General features: G+C 36.4%; 1 protein-coding gene across 8 annotated transcripts in view; it reads left to right on the forward strand.

Moving 5' to 3' along the window:
* The window catches only part of PCGF5 (polycomb group ring finger 5), a 103,076-nt gene that overhangs the window by 41,035 nt on the left and 41,768 nt on the right, over positions 1-20,273 (forward strand). For 5 of the 8 annotated variants that reach the window (XR_015805154.1, XM_088169117.1, XM_014875359.2 and 2 more), the window contains exons 2-3: positions 5,124-5,235; positions 10,229-10,300. The exons of 1 other annotated variant lie outside the window; for it this stretch is intronic. The gene's annotated coding sequence lies outside the window, so the exon portion shown is untranslated. Of the gene's footprint in view, positions 1-5,123; positions 5,236-9,374; positions 9,528-10,228; positions 10,301-20,273 lie in introns of all 8 variants that reach the window. 2 more of the 8 variants (XM_014875360.2, XM_088169119.1) reach the window with 2 other exon arrangements.

Below are 20,273 nucleotides of genomic sequence, written 5' to 3' on the forward strand. Positions count from 1 at the left end.
ATGAAAGATCATCTCTTAAATAGCCAATATGGGTATTGAATGAAGTTAAAGATGTTTCTTTCTTTCATGGTTTTATAAAATTGTTGTTTACTTTTTTGAAAAATCATCAGTACTAGCTGCAGAGACAAAAGATCCTTTATGTGATATAAATGATATTTTGAGTAAGTATTCTTCGTTGATTCTGGCTGTAGAATTTCCCTGCATACAAAGTGATTTTGAAGAGCTACTTAATCAAACCAATATTTTTCAGCTTTCCATCTTAACTCTTTTGACATATCATAGATAAAGTAAATTTTTATGCTTTCATCCCAAATGCATATTTACCAAAACTACAAGTGGGGTTTTTTTTAGTGGATTGTGAGAATGCAAATAGATTTACTTGAACTAATGTACTCAGTGATAGTTGGTGCCTCACACAGGCTAGTGTTTAAAATCTACTATCAATGTGTAACTTTTGTGTATTCATTGCTGAAAATTTAAAATTGAAATGTACATGGGATTAGCCTCCAATTCGGAATTACCACTAATTGCAGAGAAGCTCTTTCAGTTTATTTATTGTGAAACCAGTGAGACTTATAACAAAGGAGCATTCGGCTCAAAGGCTTCTCAAGGTGTAATAACTCCTAGTACATCCAGTAGTACAACAGGGAAAACCACACAAACTGTTGGGCATACAAGCCCTTCTTCAGGTTTGGAAGAATAGCAGCAAACAATGAACTAGGGCTGCAGTTCCAGAAGACATCTACAGCCACTGCTTAGAGCAAAGGAAGTGCTGATGTGATGGCTTATGCTCTCTGAGCCCCCAAATAAATTAGATTCAACTAAGCCACCAAGAAACTAGGAAAAAGTTTTCTGCTGTTCTGCAGTATTAAATGGACTTGCAGATGGATCGACAAGCTCCAGAGTGGTGCTTCCCTTCTTCCTGGTACAACTGATGTGTTAGATCAGATCTGTTCATCTAACTATAGGTTTAGACCAAATTTGGAAGAGTTGCTGTAAGTTTATTTCAGTTATGGCAATTAAATAGCTAATTTGATGAAAAGCATGGTTATCACCTATAAAACAAAGGGGATATTAGTATGGGTAGAAATTCTGAGGTAGTGCTCTGTCCTGGACAGAACAAAAGCACATTCCCACGAGAACACTGGAGGCTTTAGTGGAGTGTCATGGCTCACTAAAGACAGTATCTCCAGTGAAGTCTGTTATTTTTGATATCCAGAAGATCTGTGAACCCTCATTTCCACATTTGACTTGGTGATCAGGACTAAGAAGTTGTGGATGCATTCTGGCACTGGAAGTCTTGCTTATATGTATGTAACATTGACAGAATAGCATAAATGGAACAGCATACATGTAGAAAACAGTTCTCTAATATTTGCTGAAGGTAATCTCCTGTCTTCCTTTCTTGGACTCATGCTAGGCTGCTGCACTAGCAGTGTGTTTGGGTCACATGGACTAGAGTTGCTGCAGCAAGTTTGGTGTTCTGTGGTTCTGGACTATGAGATATAAACTCTGCATCTGACTTCTTTCTTAGCAGAAGAGAACCTTCCTCATTTCTCCCATCTAGCTGCCTTATACCTAGATTTCTCAAGCATATCTGATATATAAAGAACATTTGCAAACATCTGCCAAACATTGGACTTTTGGATTTACACTTTCCATCTTTTGGAGTGGGTGGGTAATATGAGATAACACTGACAGGTAATATGCTGACTGAAATTCCTTACATGGGATGATAGCTACTTACCATGTAATTTTGATTGTATGTTTTCAAAGGAAGTGTCTTGACTCTCATAAATCAAAGGAGGAACCCATAAAAATACAAATAATTTGAAACATTAGCTTTAGCTGACAGAAACTGCTGTAACTTAAGCTTCAGTTTATCCACTTGACTTAATGCCAGTATTGAGTATTCCTGTAGACAGAGTAACCACAAGTACTCCTTGTACTTACTTTAGCTAAGTTACCATAGACCTTGCCTTGAATTGCTTAAAAAATTGTCAGTTATTATTAAATTATTCCAAGAACAAGACTAAGGAGGAGTTGTAATTTTGCCCAGTATAAAAATGTTTTTGGTAACCTTTTCACTAAGCCAGGACCTCAAATTTGATTTAATTATTGCCCTTGTATTATAAATTTATTTTTTCCTATTCTTGTGAAAATAGAAGTGTTTGATCTAAGTATAAACCTTTGAAAAAAATAGTCTAAGTTTATATATACTCTTAGGTGAGGTTGGTGAGAGTTTGCCTGTGACATTTTCCAAAGACAACATCTGCAGCCAAGTCGTTGAGTAGAACTTTCCCTTTCTTTGTTCCTTCTTGAACAGCAGAGAGAGCAAGCAAAGAACCTCTCTTCACTTCAGTGCTTTCTGGCTTGGTATTGATTCTGTTTATTCACAAAGGTGAAGTCTATTTGACAGGTGCAGAACTCAAACTGCTGACAGCTCAGACTGCATGGAGCCATAGTAACTCAGCAGTAGAATTCTTGTATTTTGGGAATGGTTAAGTATAAAAATTAAACTGTTCTAATATAGCTGAAGGACCAAAATGTTAGGACATTTCTTATTTTAGGTTGTTAGTCTGACCATAATTTATCCGTTGTAGTGCTCCTCACTTCTGTTGTTAAAAGGCTTTCTCCCCAGCACCCCCTTATCACCTGCAGGCGAGTGTAGAACGGGCACAAAGGAATGCTGCAGGAAGACAAAGGATAGTCAGCTCAGGGAAGTTGAATACTGCCTTGGAGGGCTAGTATCTGCCTGTCTTGGATATTAAATCAGAGGTTTTTGCTGGGTAGGTAATGTAGGTCAGGGGTTCACAGATGGCCCTTTCATTTTTAACAGTTGTGAGACACATGTAGCCAAATTTGCCTTGTTTTGACATCAGCAGTACAATCAAAATCGTGTGAAACAGAGTTGTTTACTGAGTACTGAGTGTCCTGAAAAGTTGAACCTTTGAACATCAGGGGTGTGAAGATAAAGAGTACTTGAAACAGTTTGGTCCTAGACTTCTATATTTCCCTTTTCTGTATCTGTAAGTTATGGCTTACAGTGTTGTCTTGTTGAATAGGTTGTAGAAAAGATTCTTTTATTGCTATCTGGGGAGCACTGAAATACTGGAGGAATGAGTGGGTATAACTGTGTGTGTTATCAAACACCTGGGAGTAAAATACTAAAAAAAGGCATAACTGTCTATACTAATCTGTTTGGTAGTAAATATAATATTAAAGCTAGTGCTGCAGTTTACATATGTGCAAAGGGACAGATTTTTTTCTCTGCAATTCTTTTGAAGTCTGTAATTTTTAATGATCTCAGCAGGCCCCATTTAGCTATGGAATTCTGTTGAGTTTGGCTTCATTGAGATGTATAGGAGATTGGTTTGTCTAAAGGTTGAGTATTTAAACAAAGGAATATAATTGAGTTCAGGGATAGACATTAGTCATACAGTATATATTTCTTAAAGTGCTTGGGTGTGCTGCGTGGAAGTACAAAGGTGCTATTTTTTTTCTTAAAGGAATTATGCATTGAGGTGCATCTGTGTAATTTTTAAGCAGATTTTTAAGCTCCTGCTGCCCGAGCTTGAAGAAACTAAGAAGATACCTGCTAATGTTTTCCATAATATAAAGCAAAGTATATTAGCTGTGGCTCAGTGCCATGGTAACACCATTAGGTGTTACCCTGAACAGAGCCCTGACTAGAGTATGGTTTCTAGTCAGCATCCAATATAGACACATCTTGCTGCTGGTACAACCATCTTGCAGCTTTCCTTGTCATTAAAACAAGATTCATTTAAAATACTTTATTAAAACAAGGAAGGCATTCTTTAGGAAGCTATGATAGTGATCCTAAGGATGAGTTCTGAATATGGAATTTGCATGAAGAAAGGCAGAGTTCAGGGAAGAACTAGTGTAAGTTTAGCACAATAGAAAGAAGCCCACAATACTTGAACCCGGATTATGCAGAGCCTTGTCGTATACATCAGTCAGTGGGATGTTGTTTGTGCTAATTGGAGTAGGTGAAATTTATGTTGTTCACAGCAATAAACCCTCACATTCTTTGAAAGTGGCAATTGACACTTAAATGTTGATTCCTGTACTTTCCTACCAGTAAGAAAAGCATAAACATTACTGAGCATCCTGTATTGAGTGAAGCCTCGAGTTTGTTTTGCAGGGGCTCTTTGTAGGTTGGAGTAGATCAGACAACTCAGTGTGGTGTTGCTGTAAGAGTGGTAGAACATTGGCATTAATGATTGTGACCATTCATTTAGATACTGGACAGTGCTGTTATATGAAGTGTTGCATTGCATCTCACAGGCTAATTGAACTCCTAAACTATAGTCACATCATTCTGACTTTTTCTCTAAGTATTTTGTGGGCTGCACAGGTTTTAAATAGTGACTAAAAGACCTGATGCTCCATTATTGCTCATTTTATTATGTTCCCGTGAGCATCATTCTCTTGAAAGTCACCACCTCTGTAGGCCTCAGTTTCTGGACCTATACCAAACACAAGGAAAGCAGTGATTCCATTTAAGTTAAGCAGGGCATGGAAATCCAACTGCTGACTGAGCAGTTGCTGCTCTTGTCTCACTATGTACCAAAATTAATTATTAATTGTAATATGACCAGGAACTCCAGAACTTTTTTGAGTTGTCCTAACATAGGAAAAAATCTTTGAAAATAACTCTTTGACAACTTGTGCTTTTATTTGTTCAGAACATGCACAGATGCAGGAGGAGATGTTTAGGCTGCATTTCTTCTCTAGAGGAAAGGCAGTAGATCAGATCTTTGCAGGATACCAGTTTGAAGTACCTTCATAGTTAGGATGTCCCTGCAGGAGTGAACTGCATTGCAATTGCCTGCACCAGGCATTACTAGATTTAATGACTGAGAGTCTTCTTCAGAGTTGTATTCCTGTAAGTAAGTGGGGGCTAAATATTTTCTTTTGCGGGGAGGAAGGGGGGCTGGAGTTGCTGTCTGTGTAAGCATATGCTTACAGTCATTTGCTTTTAGGTCTCATGCTTGTGCTTTTCTCTGCAACACTTCTGAGTTAGCAAGACTTCATATTCAGAGTCTATTTTTCCATTGTCTCTTTTCTTTGCATGTTCCTTCTTCTTTCACAAACACAAGGAACTGATCAAAATCCAAGTAGAAGATAAATTTTGGAATAAGAAGAAACCTGTGTATGCTGAAAAAAAATCCCAGAAGGATTTGTTGAGAAGAATCTAGAGTTCAAGTCCTGGTATGAAATTCTAAATATTTTTCTTGGAATTCAGGTCACTGTCTGCTCTGGAAGACAAACCTTGCTTAGCGTAGATGATAGCATGTAAAATAGTTCCAATGAGTCTGTGCAGGCCAGGCAAAGATGACTTTTTACTAGAAAAACTATGTTTAAATGTGTTCTGACTAGCATAGCTCCTACTCTGTTGTACATGGTATCCACTAAGATATGTTTCATCCTTTAATCAAATGAAGTGTCCTATATGTAAGAAAACTTTTTTTTTTTTTTTGTTAATATGGAAACTTGCCAAAAAGTCAGGTCAATTTTCTAGTGCTACATTTTTGCCACTGTTAAAAATGTTTTGAGTATGACATTTTTTCTTCCTTAGGATGTAGGAAGGAAAACCATTTGTACATACTACTTGAGATGCGTTCTTCAATCTCCACAATATAAAACCAAAAGACAATTCATTTTTTTAACCCTGAAAAAGTTGAAATATTGCACACATTTATACAATGCTTTGTCGTTATTCACCTAGAAAATACCTTGGTCTATTTCTGAATGTTTTCACTGAAGGCACTAGTAAGCATTCCTGCTAATTTAAGGGCCCACAATTTGAATCCTTTATACTTATTTCAGAAGTTCTAAATTTAAATGTAAACCTGTGAATTTGCACAAAGCAAGAAAAAGGGTCTTTCATTTAAAATCAGATGGTTAAAACCCAATAAATGTTATTTAAATTTAGAAAACCTTAATTGCTCTTTTTCATTTCCATAGTACTAAAATTACTTTTTTTTTTTTCTCTTAATTATCTCCAGAATTGTGCTATGTAATGACTCATCAGGCCAAAAGTTTACTGACTGAAATCAGTCACCTAATCCTAAAGAAATGGCTTGATTTTTCTTAATCTTATCTAGGTGAACTTTCTGGTACAATTTCAAAACCTTTGTCTTTGAAATTTCAAGACAGAAGACTGGAAGGTCTCTGTGCATGTTTTCCAAGCCCATATCCCAGGTGCTCTTTCATAAAAACACCTGTTCAGTATCCACTGTATGCAATTCAAGCCATGATCTCACTGTTTCTAAGTGCCAGTGTCAGCTGATGTAAAGTGCTGCTACCAGAAGTTTGTTCATTCTGTGTTCAGGGTAGCCAGAAGAACAAGGAGCAGAGAGAGGAGAAACTCATGAAAAAATTAGTTTAACAAGATGACACAAATGTAATGACCAGTGCTTTGGTAAAAATTAAATAGAGACATAATCTGGCACTTTTCTTACAGTAATATAATCATTATTTCTCTACAGTAGGTGTTTGATTGAAATGTGAGAGTCAGCTTAATTATGAATCAAAAAAGTATCATAAAGGAGGTGGAAGCAAACAATGTAAATGGGGAAGGCTAAGCATCATGTCCTGCCAACTCCTTCCATACTTAAAACTGCAGAAATAAGTCTGCAGTGTTCAGTTTTTCATGAGGGAAAGAGCAGAAAATATCACATGGAAGTAATTCTAAAATTCATACATTCCGTATAAATGTAATTAAACTCTCTAACATTAGACAAGTTCAAATAGAAGTCTTAGACACTTCCATGTGCATATTCCAGAGCTAAGATCTAAGATAATAAAATAGAAGAATAGGATAGATAGCAAAAGAGAAATCACTATGTAGAAACTATTTGTAAGTTCTATTTACAGAGTGCCTCATTCTTCCCTCACAAAGCCCAGACTTCTAAAGGAGTTTTGAAGGGTCATGGTATAATCAGCTGCCAGTGTCAAGGGGAGACAAAAGCATGAAGGTAGTTTTAGATGAATGGGCAAGGGGAATATCAAGCAGTTGTTGAATTACATTGATTCAGTGGTTGTTAATGCTGTGATCACCACTCATTCTGAACTTGATTCTGGCAATTGCACGTCAAGAAGGATGCAGAAAACTTGAAAGTTGTATCGAGAAAACCTAAAAGAATGATAGAGTTCTTGGCACACATGCTTTATCATGAATGGCTGGGAGTACAGCTTATTAAAGTAAAGCTAAGATGTCACTTGCAGATAGTAATCAAGCCATCTCTTGGTATTATCTTTCATGAACTAAATGGAAACATTTGAGATAAAGTAAGTCGTATTCAAAACCAGATTATTCATTCTAACTGATTAAAAGAAAATCAAATTACTGTATCTTAGAAAGTGAGGTAATAAAAAACAGACCGATTCAGACTAATATTAAGTGTTTTTAATTTTTTTAACATTTGAAACTAGTAATGATTTTTGTAGATCACTCTTTACAATAGTAAATTAAGAAGGATGCTTTAGTCAAAATAATCTGTTGAACTTCAGAAGAAAATTAATATTTTTAGTGCAATTCCGATTAGATGATTGGCCTTTTTTTACTTGATATGTATTACAGTAAAAGTTCTGCTGTCAATCTTTGCTGTAACTTTTGGAAGTTTAATTGCACACAGTCCTGGCAGAGAGTTCTTTGTGCAATTACCTGAAATTCTCCAGAATTCAGATTGCTAATTCAGAAAAAGCAGAACAGAGGGCCATCTATAACAAAAAGACAGCAGTATGGCATTAATCAGGTGAGGCATTTTCAAGTACAGCACATTTAGTGTGGTTTGTCAGCACTTTATAAAGGCATGATAGGGTCCCTTATAAAATACCTGACTATTTAAATTTTAAATGCTCTTTTATCTTCTGTTTCAAGGAGTAATATTCAAAAAGTATGTGGAAAGTAAAGCAACAGCTAGTCCTGCAAAAGATAGCCCTGGGATACAAGGGAGAGCTGTGTACTGTATTTGCATAACATGTTGGTCTCAAAGTAGGTTAGACATCTGCTTAGCCATTAAGTTTTCTGTAAAAATACTGTTCCTTGCTTGTTCTGTATTAAACCCTTCTCCATTTATATTTTTATGTTCTTTAAAAATAAACCTAGAAAAGATGTGTTGTTTTAACCATTAATGAAAACAAACTAGCTAAGGTGCAGAATGGTCCAAGATCAGCGTTCCAGAATTCTTTCAGAAAGAAGAAACTCAGACTCAATTGAATGACTCATATTTATTTTTAAAATAAGGTTAGAGAAAATAAATATTGTGTGGAATTGTATGCCCAGCTTCCCTAAAGTAACACAGGGGTGTATATTGTGTAAATAAAACTAATATATGCTTAGGAACCATAAGAAGTCAGGATTCCTATCTTAAAGTCTCCTTCTCTTCATTGTGGCAATTTTTTCATACCACTGACAGAAAAGAAATATTTTGTTATGATCAATAAATATCCCTGTTAATAAGCACATTCTTTAAGCCATCTTTGTGCAATATTTCAGTGGTATGCAAGATAGAGCTTTGGTTCAGAAGTACAGTAATCTTTAAGCCCCTTTAGGAGACTCTCAGTTTGCCCTAAGTAGATTAAACTAGTTCTTCACTATTCATAATATTTTTCATATGTGACAGTGATGCAGTGTTTATTTTAAGAGTCAAAAACCACAGGGTCAAATACCCTTAAAGTCAATAGGGAAAATTGCTTGCAATGGCTTCTAACTTAGACTCTGTACATTTGATTTCTATTTTACCCATAAAATTTATGTATGAAAATTTAATGCTAAGTGGTTTTATTTTTGATGTTATACAGCATTTTAATGCTCAGTGAGAGGACATTAAAAATATTCAGTAATACAAATGGTACCTTTCTATGAATGCAGTAAAAGCAACAAGTATTTAGTGGGATAACACCTAAAAATACTATCATTTGTATCTAGTATATTCCCTGTCTTAAAAAGATTTAATTACTTGATATAAATATCTGTCTGAGATTATGCCATAAATCTGTATGATTTTTTATAATGTATTTATTACCATATAAATGAAACATCTTCCAGCAGCATAGTAAACAATGTCCCGAACATCTGTCACAATCTTTTCACACATCCTCTCCCCAAGGTGAGAAGCATGTACAGTACATGGCTATGTTTTGGTAGAATTTTTGTGTTTACTTTGGGGCAAGTACACTGAAAGCATTTATGCTGACAACTTATAATCAATGTATAGAGTTACACAAAATTATTCTGATTATACTAATTGACCTATAGGCAAACTAGAAACTGAGCTGGATGCTGCCTGGGTAAGTAATTCATCTGGCACCCAGCCCACTCCTGCATTCTTTCCATCCCTCAGAGATGTTGGTCGTGTTATACCATGCACATCTGCATCTGGCCTTGGAGAAATGGGACAGCCTATACCTGCTTGTAACACAAATACAGGCTTAGTCACAAGTGTGAATAAACCCCCAGTACCTACTCATACATCACTGGGCAGCACAACAGAAAGGTGGGAAATAACTAATTTTGTTTATTATGTTGTTTTTGTGGGTTAAGCCCAGTGGGCAGCTAAGCACCACAAATCGCTTACTTCCCTGTCCATGAGGGAAGAGAAAAAGTAAGAAAATGTGGGGGTTGAGGTAAAAAAAAAAAATTAAAAGTTTATAAAGTGAAGGATAGATGAAAGACGAGAGAAGGGAAAGAAAACAAGTGGGGCAAAGGCAATTGGTGTCCACATCCCACAGGAAGACTGATGAACATTTCCAAGGAAATGGCAGCTAACATCCCCTAAGCCCCTCTGTTACTCCTTGTCATGACTGAATGTGGTGTTACATGGCATGGAATATCTCCTTGGCTAGTTCAGATCATCTGCCTGGTTGCATCCTCTCCCAATTTATTGCACCCCAACAGTCTTCACTGTGGTGGGAGTGAGAAAGAGAAAAGGCCTTGGTGCTGGCCAAGCACTGCTCAGCAATAGGTAGAAGCTTGTGTGCTGTCAGCACTGTTTTGGGCAGGTAACTAAAAGGCTGTATGAGCTGCTGGGAAGAAAGTTAATTCTGTCCTAGCCAAGCCCAGTAGCAAGAGGATTTAAGCATTTGAGACTTAAGCTATAAAAAGCCATAGAGAGCATCTGAATAACAAAACATTTTTCAGGAAGGAGGAGCACAGTATTTTACAGATAACCTTAGTGCTTTTGAACACTTTTCTTAGGTCACGTGGTACGGGAGATGAATATTTCTAACTCGGACTGAGAAGGAAATCCACACATAAAAGATATTCAAGGTATGTATTTGTGTGTCCCATTGAAGTTGGTCAAGAATTGAAAAATAAGAATTTATGTTTGTCTTGGACAAAAGTTTGTATTTAGGTCAGTAAGTACTCTGTTTCATTCCTTTCACTGCAGAAAACAGACTACTTATACAGTTGTGTGCATTACATAATCCTCAACTTTCTCTAACTGGAGTATCAATTTTCTTGTGCAGGAGCCGTTTTGGATGTTTTTACTAAATGTCTTGTGTTTCTGCCTACTCCTGTCTAACATAATGCATTCCTTTTTTGGAGAAATGAGATCTGGAATATCATATTTGGCATCAGTCTCTGGTGGAACTGAATTTTTTGCTGGAATTTACCGAGTTTTGCAGGTTTACTCTCTCCGCTGTTTTGGGAATAGAGAGAAAAAAGGTTACTGTTATTTTTGTTGACACAGAGTCCGTAGGGATGTAAGCAGTCTAGTGTTCCTCATGTGAGTAGTTTTCTTTACATAACATTGTTTGAATATTGTGTGAAAACTTTATTCTTTCTTCATCTCTGCTCACATGCTAGTGAAGTGAGTCACTGACTCCACTGTGAAGTAGAGAGTTTGCTTGAGTGCTTATGAAGTATTGGAAGTACTTTAGAGTAGAAGGTACTTACAGTGTCTAACCTCCTGGGTTTGGGAGGTGTGAGGAAGGGACTAGAAAAAGAACAGAAATTTGACAGTCTCAAATGAGCAGTTTCTGCCTGTGCAGAAGCATAACAAAACACCCTTGAGACTATAATGCCATCTTTGTGGCTTTAGGACTGAGAGGTGCAACAGAGCAGTAGACCAGAGGACCACTTCAGTTCTGAATAGTCCACAGACTTCCAGCACACTTGTATTAGATAATGCACTGGAATCTTCTCACATAAGAATTACAGGAGTTAAAAGGAATGACACTTTGTTCTCCCAGTTATCAATGCACTGTGGACACTGATGGTATCCTCTATTTGATGTCTTCACCCCTTGTTATTGGGAGACTGTGGTACTTGTGCATGTGTGGAATGGGAGTAGTTTACAAGCACATTTCTAACCATGCTGCAATGATGGAGATAATATATTTAAACCTCACTACAGAGTGAATCTGTAACAGCATTCTTCTGTTTCCAACCAAAATTACTTTCAGTTAATTACAAACATAAAATGAAACAGTGTTTCCGTTTCAGTTATTATTAACTGCTGCTTTGTAAATGAGCGTAACTTGGCATTTTTATTTCCTTTTTAATAAGTCATGTATAGCTGTAAAACACTATATCAGCTCTAGATGTGTATTAACAATCTCTTCATCACAGCAGAGGTAAAAGTACATTTAAAAACATCATGGAGACATAAAAATAACTTGTTTCAGGAAATCATGATGGTATTATGTGGGATTAGGCTATGTAAACAGCAATATTCATGTTCATGAGATGTTTGTTAATATGAAAAAGAAAGATGAGTTGATGGGAATCTTTGCCATCTTAAATGATCATTTGCTCTTGCTTAAAACCAAATTCAAAAATGCAATTAAAACACAAAGTTCTGTTTCAGTCACAAGCGTATAAAATTTTGTATCTATAAATACACAGACACATACTACATAAGGCATGAAGTTCTAAAGAATCCAGCTTTTTATCTTCAAATATTTTATCTTGCAAAATGTTTTACTTGCCTCCATATGCTGAAAATTTGAGACTTAACTCTCAATTTTTTACCAATCCTGTTCTATTTGCCAATATCTTGACTATTTTCAGGAGCTGGTATCAATAGCAGTATGAGGCAAAATGTAGGCTGAGTTTCAGTATGGCTATATTTTTTAAATAAACTCTCCTACCTCAGAGATTAGCTGTCTGGTTTAAATGCATGTCAAATTAACATTCAGATGAAGACGAATGTTGTGATTAACACATTGTATTGGAATTTGAGAGTTGGAGGTTTAATTCCTAGGCAGTCATATCTTCCTGTGTTGCTGACATCAAAAATTTATTAGGAAACAGCTAGAAATATTTTAGTCTTTATGTAAAACAGGCTCAGTAATGCATCCTTTACTTTAACACAGTTTATGTTGGAGACTTTTTAGAGCAGATGGACTCTCAAAAGGGTATGTTTCCACTGCAGCTGAAGGTATTAGCTAAATGGATATATTTGGCTATATTTGCCCTAAGTGTAATCTAGGCAGTTTTGTTAAATACCAATAAAAATACTGTCAGGTGTTTCAGTAAATGGGACCCAGCCAGCTTGCCCTGGACCTTGTGTGATTAGATTATGCTCATGTATCTGTTCACTTCTGTTATTAATGGGGTTAGCTAGTTCAAATAATGGATCTGCTTTTCCCTTTCAAAAAACAAATCGTTTTCTTTTTATCAGCTTTTGTCTTTCTCCTTTACTAAATACTGCAGTCGACCTTTAGATTTTCTTCTGATTTCTTTTCTTGTAGAGGTGACAATTTTCCATCCTCTGTCTTCCCTTGGCCCTCTCTGCCCCGAAATACACAGACTCTTCCTTTATGCACAGAAGACCAAAAGGCACACCTCTGTGGCTGTTTTGCTCAACAGAGCTCTTTTCCTGGGGAACACTAGTTGACAGTTGCCCTAGAATTCCCAAGGTGTATGATTTCCTTGGTGCTTTCAGAAAAGCAGAAAATAGACATAATTAAAGCTTGAGTCCATAGAGTTTTGCCTAGATTTCCCTGGAGTTGTGATAATACATAGCCTGAACCCTGAATATGGCTACCCTCATTTTCATCGTGAACCACACCTAACACAGAGCCTTTTTCCAGCCTGAATTATCAACTTCTGAAATGGCATTCTCCTCTAGGACAATTGGGTTGTAGGTGTTCTAAAGTCAAGTAGTGAACTGAATATAAAACTTAATTGATTGAGTAGAGTTCTGTACTGTGAAACAACATCTTCTGCAATTTGAGATTGTTGAGTTTTCCTCTTCAAGAAGGATTTAGACTCCTGTTACATAAATAACATGGAATAACATCTCTACCCCAAAGCCTATCCTATTTTGAAAACACAATTATGTCTTTGGAAGCTAAATTTGTTCATCAGATTTTGAGTTAAAATTTGGTGCCTCTAAGAAATGTAGCAACCCACAGAAGCAAGGGAATGCAGAAGAGAGATGGGAAATAGAAAAACTTGAATGAAGGGAAAAATGAGAGAAGTTGGGCCATGCAAAGCAGCCATTTACCCAGTTTAACAGGACTGTGTATTTTGCTGTTATGCACTTTTCCAGGAAGCTTACTATGCTGGTGGCTTTGTCCTTAAATTAGTAAATAGTAGCTTTTTCATCATTTAAATTTTTATACATGTCATGGAGCAAATGAGAATGACAAATGAGAATGGACACAAAGCTGCTGTGCAATCTGATACCAATCTGTACTGATTTTTAGGAGAACCCAGTGGCTTTTGTTTGGTTGATATTATGATGCTCAGCATAGTGGATCCCAGAAGATAATGTAGACAAAGGAGGTGACAGAGCCAGTGCAGACTTGGGTGTATCCCTCGTAACCATTGGTCTCAGGAGAGATCAATGTCATGGTGTGAGACCAGAGCCCAGCACTCACCATGGCATTCACCTATGATACAGGTCAGACTCAGCTGGGGTGGGTAACACTTTATACACTTTCTGTTTGTAGGTAGCCTAAATCTGCATGAAGTGAACATGTTCCTGACCTAGTGAGTAATTCTAGATAGTATTTCACACAATCCCTGAATCACTGAGGTTGGAAAGGATCTTCGGAGATTCCACCTCCCCTACTTAAAGTGGGATCAATAGAAGAGATTGCTCATGACCTTATCCAGTTTAGTTTTGAAAGTCTTCAGTGATGGAGGCTCCACTAGGCAAATAATTCCAGTGTTCCAACAATCTGACAGTAAAAAACACCTATTTCTGATGTTTAAGTGGGGTTTCCCATGTTTCAATACGTGTCCATTGCCTCTTGTCCTTTCGCTGGGCACTAAGATTCTCTCTCAGTCTTTTTCACTTCTTCCTTCATCAAGAATTTACAGATGCTAAGGTCTCCCCTGACCCTTCTTTCCTGCAGACTAAACACTCCCAACTCTCTCTCTCTGTCTGTCCTTGTGTAGATAGATTCTAAATTTGTTCACTCTCTCAGTAGACTTTTTTTCCTAATGTTTAGATGGGATTTCCTATGTTTCAGTTTGTGTCCATTGCCTTTTGTCTTGTCACTGGAAAACACTGAGAAGTCTCTTGCTCTGTCTTATTACTTCCCCCTTCAGGTATTTATACACATTGCTAAGAACATGCTCTGAGCAAGGCTAAACAACCTTAGTTCTCTCAGACTCTTCTCAAATGGCAGAAGCTTCAGGCCCTTAATCACCTTAGTCACTGTTCAAGCACTTTGTATGAGAAAAACATAAACAGACGGGAGAAAATTCTGTGCAAGAGTACCATGTACCTTTCACTTTTTAATAGTAAATATTTGCATCTTCTCTGACTAATGTTTCTGTGTTCTGCTGTTTTGAAAAAAAGCACTTATCAAAGAAGCAGGGCTCTCCATTGCACTTTGTCTATGCTAAATAAATTACAGTATTCCTGAAGTGGTTACAAGTTTATTGTTCTTTAGCCACTAAGTGCCATTCAAATTGGCTCCTGTTTACATCAGGGACAGTGGTTTGAACAATAACACCATAGAGAGGTCATGTTCATAGCAAAGATGTTTGCTCTAACAAACACAGTAAAATTGACTTTTTTACTGAGTAAAAATTGTATGTAAAGATTTGGACAGGTGTTCCTAAAATCCAGACAAACTATGGAGTTACTTTTTCCTTCTTCAAAAAAGTGACTGGATGCAATCTATCTACAACAAACCAGTATGTTTTCCATTTCTCTTCTTTGTGGCTATCTTTGTTATGTGGTTTTGTTAGCACCACATTAATTGTACCAAAAGCACTAGTTTTCAGACGTGTTATTGAGTCTCTCTACTGAAATTCATTAGCTTGTCCTTATTGACTGAGGGACATTAACATTAAATAGAATTATAAGAAAGCTGTTTCAGTACCTCATCTTGACAGTTTTCAACTGTTCTTGAGTTTTTTGTACTATCCACTGATATATGAAGAAAAAGGCAGGGGAAAGGTATTGCTTCACTAGTACAAATGTTAAGAAAAACAGATGCAATTAAGAAAATTGTACAATGGATTTAAAAGATATCAGGTAAAACTGAATCGCTAGTCTGTTTTTGAAATTATCTGTTTTAGATATATTTTGTAACAATGGTTTCTGTTATGAATTTGGTAAGTTGATGCATAATGGAAGACATAACCCCCAAATACATTAGTTCCTGACTGATAGAGGGTTATGATGGCACCAGCGTTTCTGACAAGTTTAAAAGACACAGGATAAAATGCTAGACAGAATTCCAGACTTCTCAGCAGGAAAAATGTAAATCGCCTTAATTTTATTCCTACTGAGCTGTGGCAACTGAGTCCTTGTATTTAAATGTGAATTATTAAATAGACAGCATGATGGTGATAGGAGCAGACTATGTGTTACATGAATCAACAAGTTCTCATAAGCCAAATTCCTTGTCAAAATTTCATATTCTTATCTATGCATTCATGATAAAGGGAAATAATTTTAAGAGTATTATGCCTTTTATTCTTAAAAGCTTCCCAAGGATATTAGATTAGAATGGAGTGAGATTTGCCATATGAATTGATAGGTGAAACCTTCTAGCTTTGCGCCTCTAGAACCTAAAGTTATTATAGCACTGAAGAGCATAGTTACATCTAAAAAAACTCAGTAAAATGCATACAGATTGTACTAATGTAGAAAAGTCAGAAATTTGATATCTTTAGCATAGTTTATCATTTGCTTTAGAAAACCACTCTTGAAATGTATTTAACATTTATGGGAGCTCAGTTCATTACAAAATATGAAAGATTTTGCAAGTAAAAATGTTTAGAGTATGTTTGTGCTTTTTCAAGTGTGTTGATACAGTGAAAAGGCAGCTGGCAATCTGAAGCTGAGCTATTATATCTGATAAATCTCATCTCATAAAATCTCTTAGTGTTTGACAGTCACTATAGAATTTGGAACTCTTGCAATGCAGATTAGAAATAGCAGTGAGGTATGAAACAATAGTAAAGAATGATGCATGCTCTCTGCTGATTTTATACAGTTTTTTAAGATAAAAGGAAGTGACTGTTACATATATCTTTACATTCCTGCATGGACTTTCAGACTAAAGCTTGATGAAAGCTGATAGTCACAATTTTAATGAGGACTGTAGGCTTGCATGGACTCTGGGCATGCATAGTGAAGTAAGACAGTAATGTTTATACAATCCAGGCCTAAAGATGTAACTTAAATATAGTTAACCTGCCATTTAAGTAAAGATATCCCTGCAGGGGAATGTAGTGATTTTAATAAGATTGTGATTTTTGTAAGGAGGAAATGAAGATCTGTTTTTCTATATACAAAACAAGATTCTTGATACAATGATCCAGTTTGTACATTTGTTAGATGTTTTCATTAAGTGCCATTATATAGTTAAGGACCAAAACAGGTATTATTTTGTTGTATTCATACATCTTCTCTAGAAGGCCTTTGCCTGTACTGATATGCTTAAGAATTAATTTTAGACTCAAAAGCATGCAATCTCCTGAAGTATTAGTTACATTTTTCACCAACATTTTCTTCCTACAGAATTTTGTAGCCAAGTAGTCCACAATCATGTCTAGTTGATGAGACTGGATGAGTTTGAAATGTGAAAATGAGCTTCATCAGACAGAACAATTTTGTAAAAGCAGGATTATGTATATTCTTTGTATTCTGAGAAAGACTCAACCCTGCTCTGTCGACAACCCTAAAAACAGGGAGTCCAAACTGCCACAGCCTACTCAGCTAAAAGCCACATGATCTCATTAGCACTCTGCTGAATTCAGACTTCCAAGCACTACGAGAGGAAGTTCAAGGTGCAGGGATGGTACATGTGATCTCACAGGTTTTGGTTGATTTTGTGTTCATTCTGATTAAATGCACATAAACTAAGAATATGCTGTTTACATGCAGGCAGAGTCTGAAGGCCAGGATTTTGTAATTGCAAAAACAATATTAAACCTATTTTGCTTACTTGAGAATTGTTTTATCCATCTTTTCTTCAGAAAACTCAGTGATGATAATGTCAGGCACTGACACCATCTATGCAACCCTTTTTGGTTTCATGCAGTCATGGAACTAAGGTTGGGCAAGCCAGCAGTGAAACTTCCTAGGCTAATGTCACTGCAGGACTGGCAGGTGATGCCAAGTTATGGGCTGATTGCTCACCTGAGAATAGGTTCTGGCTAGAATCCCGAGTTTATCACTCTTTAAAACTAGCACATTATTCACATGAAGAATCAACTAAATGTATCAGTTTTGCTTAATTGTTAACATTAGTATCGTGGATAAAAATTATTAGAATTTTAAGATAATGCTTTCAGTGAAATATTATATGCAGCGAGTCTCATTTGTTAATGGGAACTGTTAAAAACATCTAAAATACCTAAAGAGCTTTTATTTCTGCTTTTTCTTATGGAAAGTTTTTTATCTAACTCAGTAGGCCAAATTCCACAGTAACTATAGTCATATGATTGGATGGACAGGATCATATGGAACATGTTGCTGCACAGACCTTGAATCTCTATATACATATAGATATTAAATTGCTGTCAAAAAAAGATCATAGGAAGATGTGAAGCTTAGTATCTTGGTCTGCCCCCTATTTTCTCTTAGTTTATCCAGAAGAAACATTTTTTTACTATTTAAATTCACAGGTATCTGTATTAGGCTTTCTCTGATGAAGCTGACTGTTTTAGTGGGCTGACAAAGTGACAGTTTCTATGAATGAGTCCCATGCAGTTCAAATGAAATGGAGTCCACCCAGCATTGTATTATTAAGTTAAAGGTTTTATTCTTGAGAGAGAGGGAAATAGAACTCCTGTTGAAAATTGATTGCAGTAGAGTAGTTAACTCCCTAAGACATTGTGAATGTCATTAATTTGTCTTGTAAAAGATGAGGCAGTTTGGTTGCCACTTTTCTCTTTCCTTTCAAGCCTCTGTTTTCTGGTTCTGCCATCATAACAGACATGAGTAGATTTGCTGAGGATTGCTTTTGCTGAGCTTATTGACGTTTTAAATTTGTTTTGACTTAAGATCTAGTAGCAAGTCTTGTTTTTAATTTGCAGTGCAAGTTGATTGCATAATTGTGAAGCTGTTTGACATGTGTGATACAATTTGATTTGTATTCCTGCCAGTTTTCAACTGTAAGAAACAAAATCTGTTAGTAGCAATTTTAGTAGGAGTCACTGGAGGCTTCTTACACTTTGTTTCCATTGTTTTCATTTATCTTTTAATTTAATGGAAATTAAGACATGAAATTCTATAAAACTATTTGAAGGCTCCAGGTTATTGTTTAGCTGAGCTGTGTATGTTTATGTAAGTGGCTTTAATAATTTGAGGGCAAAAGATAGTGGAAAAAATATCTATAATAGGTATTTTTATATAATATATGTGTATAATGCAGTATAGAATGGAAGAGGATATATAGTACTGACAGAAACAAGGATTTTTAAAAAGTAATAGAATTATAGCAAGTAGCCATTTGTGAAAAAGCACAGACGACGTTGTGACTTGATTAGCAAACTTGAAACCATATTCATACTGTTATACTTTTCCCCTGGAAAGAAACATGCATCAAATTGGCAAATTGTTTGCTCTATAACCTAAAGATCCTGGAAGTCTATGGAGGACACATAGTCTTACCCATGCAGACAACAGCTGTATCAGGTGCTATGTGCATGAGTACACCACTGGAATTTTTCTGGTAATGTAGCTCTGAGTATCACTGATGGATTTATTTTTTTCCATTGTGGAGTAGCAGGGAGACTTGAAGCAGCATTAATTGCAGAGCAGATTTTCTTTGGAGAAGCCTCAGAATAAGCAGGTGATACTATTGCAGAGAGCAGCATAAAAGGAAACTGAACTGGCAGAAGCATATAATCAGATAGCAATAGGTAAAGTAATTAAGAAGTATTGGAGATTATATAATAATAGAAATGGCAACAGAAGTGGGATTTCCATTAATTCAGAGACAGCAGAAGTGAAGTAAATGGCTGGAGACCAAAAATGTAATTCTGATGATGCAGGATGTTCGTGGTGCAGGGAGAACACCTGATTAAGAACCAAGGTATTTGTTCCAAATTATGCATCTTCTTTAAGATGTTACCAAAGCACACCACCATTACTTCCTCTGCTTACACAGACTTGCTAGATTCTGTACTTACACAGTATTGCTAGAAATTGATATAAAGCACAGGACTGTAAATGACTACTTTGGTCATGCCCTGTGGTTCTCCACAATCAGGCAACTCTGAAATAATGCCTTCTCCATTGCAGCCTATAGAACATAGTAAGAACCACAAAACATTTTTTCCAATACCCTATAAAAAGGTGAAGGAGATGTAACACAGCAGATCGAAGTGCATGGAAGTTAGCATGCCATGAGCGAAAACCAGGAGAGGTTGAGGATACCACCAATATTTTAGTTGCCCAGAGATCCTAATTCCACCATAGAGCACCAGTTTTTAACCAAGCACAAAGGCAAATGGAGGCACAGAAAACTTGGTTTTATTTCTTGTAAACATCCTGCCATTGCTTCACTCCTTGTGAGCAATCTCTGATGCTTCAAAGGCTAACCCCACTTCATCAAAAATCAATTACCTATGGGAAAAAAAAAACCAAAAGACAACTACTGTGGTATAATACAAGGTTTTATACTATAACAAAGAGTCTTTGCCTTTAAAGCCAAAATAACATCAGTTAGGTTATTTGCACATGAAGAATCAGCTACATGGCCTTCTATACCTGTACTGTGTTTTAAAAAACTCAAACAAACCAGAAAGCAACAGCTGATCACAGTTCATACATTGGACACTGGGGTAACTGAACAGACCATTTGGTCTGTAAAAT

Source organism: Sturnus vulgaris, chromosome 8 (assembly GCF_052056855.1).
Source record: "Sturnus vulgaris isolate bStuVul1 chromosome 8, bStuVul1.hap1, whole genome shotgun sequence".
In the NCBI taxonomy this organism is placed as follows: domain Eukaryota; kingdom Metazoa; phylum Chordata; class Aves; order Passeriformes; family Sturnidae; genus Sturnus; species Sturnus vulgaris.